Source organism: Arachis hypogaea, chromosome 6 (genome assembly GCF_003086295.3).
Source record: "Arachis hypogaea cultivar Tifrunner chromosome 6, arahy.Tifrunner.gnm2.J5K5, whole genome shotgun sequence".
NCBI classification, from domain to species: Eukaryota; Viridiplantae; Streptophyta; class Magnoliopsida; order Fabales; family Fabaceae; genus Arachis; species Arachis hypogaea.
In genome coordinates, this window is record NC_092041.1 from 98,626,428 (window position 1) to 98,630,389 (window position 3,962).

A 3,962-nucleotide genomic window follows, 5' to 3' on the forward strand; every position below is an offset into this window, starting at 1 on the left:
ACTTCATCTTCAGAAAAATTTCTTGACAATCTCTATTCTTCCATTCTCTTTTTTCTATTCTCACTTTGGTTTTAGCTTAAACTCAACCTTTACATGGTATCTAGAGATATTTTTTTTGTCCTCTGCATTATGTCAATCTTCATTAGTGCTTCTACATCCTTGAAAATAACTTCTCCAATTTCTAAGATGCTAGACAAAAATAATTTCATAACATAGAAGCATCTTGCCTTTCAAGAACAAGGTTGTTCATTATTCACAGAATCTTGAGGTATGGACGATCATAAAAAATTATTTCATTAATTCATATGCTATTCAAAGTCTCAAGTCTCAAACTAGATCCGTAAACAAAACTCAATTAACTTTGGATTACATGGTAAGAATCCAAAAACTTGTTGATCCCTTTGTCATTGTCTATCATTTTCAAGAAGATGATCATATCTATGCTATTCTTGATGGCTATTTGAAGAATATATTGAATTCATTACCTGAGTTATAGAAGTAGAATCGTTCTTTCTTGCCACTACATCATCTCTGATTTCTTGAATCTCTTGACATCCGCACCTTTCGCTAGATACGCACATTCTTTTTCACGGTTCTTCAGTTCTTTATGATAAAAATAGAAATTTTAGTTTTCTTCTTACTAACCTATTACATATTCTGCAAATAACTCAAAATTTGTTGAGTGTCTTCAAATTTGTCGATGATAATTATGTGTTCTTTGAAATTTTGCCTCATTTTAGTGTTGTTCATGATCAAGGTACTCACAAACTTCCTCTCCAAGACAAAGCTGTGAATGAAATTTACATCTTTGATAGTCTTATGATTTCTAATCCTATTTCTTTTTCATCGAATACTTCATTTATTGGTTCTTCAAAAAGTATTGCTAATCATGTATTACTAAAACACTGCTTTGGGGAATAAAACAATGGAATTGTGGCCTAAGAAATTAAAACATAGGGGCGTGTTAAACTGTTAACTGTGCTATCTATTTTGAATAAATGTGCAATTCTTGCAAATTATGATCCTGGTCTTTTTTGTGTGTGTGAATTCTATTCTGTAAAAAATGTATTGTTTTACCTTTTATGCATTCTGATTTTGTTTATTTTACTCTTCAGACCTTGTTTTTATTAATATTTGGGGACCAAGAATGATTTTTCAGTATTATTTTTTTTGGAGTAAATATTTTTTTCGGTGTCTAATCACTTGCTTGAAGTATAAAGTGCTCCACCATAATTTTAAAACTTTTAATTGGTTTTTAACCATTCAAGTAATTGGTGTAAGCATTTCTGTTACTGATATAAGCAATGGTTATTTAGATCAATTACTTAAATAGGTAGAGACTAAATTTTCAAATTATAAAATGGTTTTTTGCCCTTCAAACAAATAGTTTGTAACCAAAAATAGTATTTACTCTTTCTTTATTGCATTTTTCTTTGTTGATACATATACACAATTTATTTGTTTGTTCTTACTCAAGGTTCTGAAAAACCGATTGGTCGAGCTGTAAATCGGTGAGAAAAGCAAATCGATCAGAAGACATAATCGCTGAATTTTAAAACCATGATTGAATTGTCAAACCGGCTGGAAACTGTCCGATTGAACTGAACCGGAACTCGGCCGATTTTCAAAATTTTGCACCAAACGGCTCCGTTTCGTTCAGAAAATGAGAAACCCTCAACTAAGCTGTGATTATGCAAAACACTCTCTCACTCACGCAGTCACTCCTTCTCCTTTCTCTCGAACTCGAGCTCAGCCCTCACTCCCACCGCCGCCATAGAAGCCACCGCCTTGCTCGAAGCCGGTCGTCTTGCCTAATTCCTCCATCGTGTAGCCACTGTCCCGACGCAAAGACGATGGATCTGGAACGATGATAACATGGTGGTAGCCTTGAAGGCTTGAAAATATTGGTTGATTTGTGCATTTTTTTTCTCGTTATGAGAAAATGAAATATCCTTGTTTTTGTTTCTTTCTTTAAGTTTGTGTGCAATATATGTGCCTAAATGTGTGCCACTATTGTTCTTTGAATGGGAGAGAGACAAAAGTTAACAATTAAATAGAAGCAAATTCTAAAGTGGTCTTTGAGATTCACGACTTTCATCATTTTATTTTAGTTTCTCAAATTTAAAATTTACTATACTGGTAATTGAGATCCAGTTTTAGGCTCATATTGGTCTCTAAATTCTTTCCAACGGTGAATCAATCAACGAAATGCTGAGTTCTGATTTGCTACATTAGACACATAGCTAAATAGCGTCTTTTCGTTTTAACTCTTAAATAAAGTAAAAATGAGGTCATTTTGAAAAATTAGTTGCACATAATATAAACTTCTTGTTTAGGTGCCAAACTAAAAATGACGTTATTTAGTTATATGTCCAGCGTGGCAAGTTAGAGCCAATTCAACACTTAGTTCATTGATTTAGTACTGGAAAAGGTTCAGGGACTAATATGGTGCCTAAAATTGAATCTCGGACACTAGTATAGGTAATTTTGAATTCAATAGACTAAAATGGTAAAAGTTGTGAATTTAAGGGACCACTTTAAAGATTTAGTCCAATTGAATAATATAACAATATATTAAGATTTTGTTTTTTAGACTTTTAGTCTATGTTACACCTGGACTAGACTTTATTGAGTCCAACAAACTTTTTTTTAATCTTTTCATTAAGACTTTTTATCAAGACAAAAAAGTTTTATTTTTTATAATTTTTATTTAATTTAAATTTTTCATAACAAAAGAATTAACTTTTTTATTATTATAAGTTATATATGTATTTAAAATAGTAATATAAATAAATTATAGGGCAAATTACAAAAATAAGTCAGGGTGAGCAAAATTTTACAGGAATCAGTCAAACCGAAATGTGGTTTATGAAGCAACCCATGTAAGTTTATATGTAGTTTGAACCAGCTAAATTTGAACTCCACTTGTACATAATTCGAATCAACTAGATTCAAATTATACACAAATACACGAACACACTAATTTAAATCTACTTGATTCGAATTACTCACCAACTCGCAAACCCAAGTAATTCAAAACAGGTTGATTTGAATTATACAATGTATGGTTCGAATTATAAAAGACCAAATGTGTATATATATGGTGTGAATGTGAATTGATCTCATTAGAGTGGAAAAATGGCTAGTGAAGAGAGTTTTGTAGTCTTGGTTCATTATAGAGGATCGATTAAGAGAAAAACACGATCCAGTGTGAAGTTCACCGATAAGGATCTTCTCAGTATTTTCATGAGGCCTACGACGAGCTATGAGAACCTTGTTAATTCTGTAGTACAGAAACTTGGTCTGGTAGGCGTAAAACGGGTTAAGAAGTTTTTCTATCGCATTCCAATCTCGGTCGAGTAAGAAATTGTGAAGTATGATTGTTTCACGATCGGGAGTGATGAGGACTTGCAGGTCATGTTTCATTGTCGTCGGCAGTTTTCCGAAGTTAGGACACCTGAACTGTTGGCGAAGTTGGTTGATGTGGTATCTAACTCGGGGGGTTCCAACCGGCATACCCCCACTGTAGGGACGGTAGCCGGTTCTAGCTCCAGACCTGCTGGCGCATCTTCATCCGTACCTGTGTATGAGCCTCCGGTCAAACCTATCACCTCCCCTTCGTTCGCTATTGATCTCAACTGTAGTGGAGGCGGTGATGTTGGAATAGGGAATTTCGTGCCGACCTCTTTACAGTGAGCTGCACCAGCTGGATTGGGAGATGTAGTGTTGGATGATCCAGATGATGATGATGTGGAGTCGGATATCATTGCTGATGATAGTGACGATGATATTGGAACCATTGAGCCAGCTGGGGCCGGAGGTGGTTCTAGCGCTGGCACACAGCAGTACCCTCCGATGATGTGCATGTGTTTGTGAATAATTTGAATTCAGCTGATTCGAATTATGTAGAAATGTAGCTCGAATTAACCTGTTTCGAATTATATAGAAACGTGGCTTGGTTG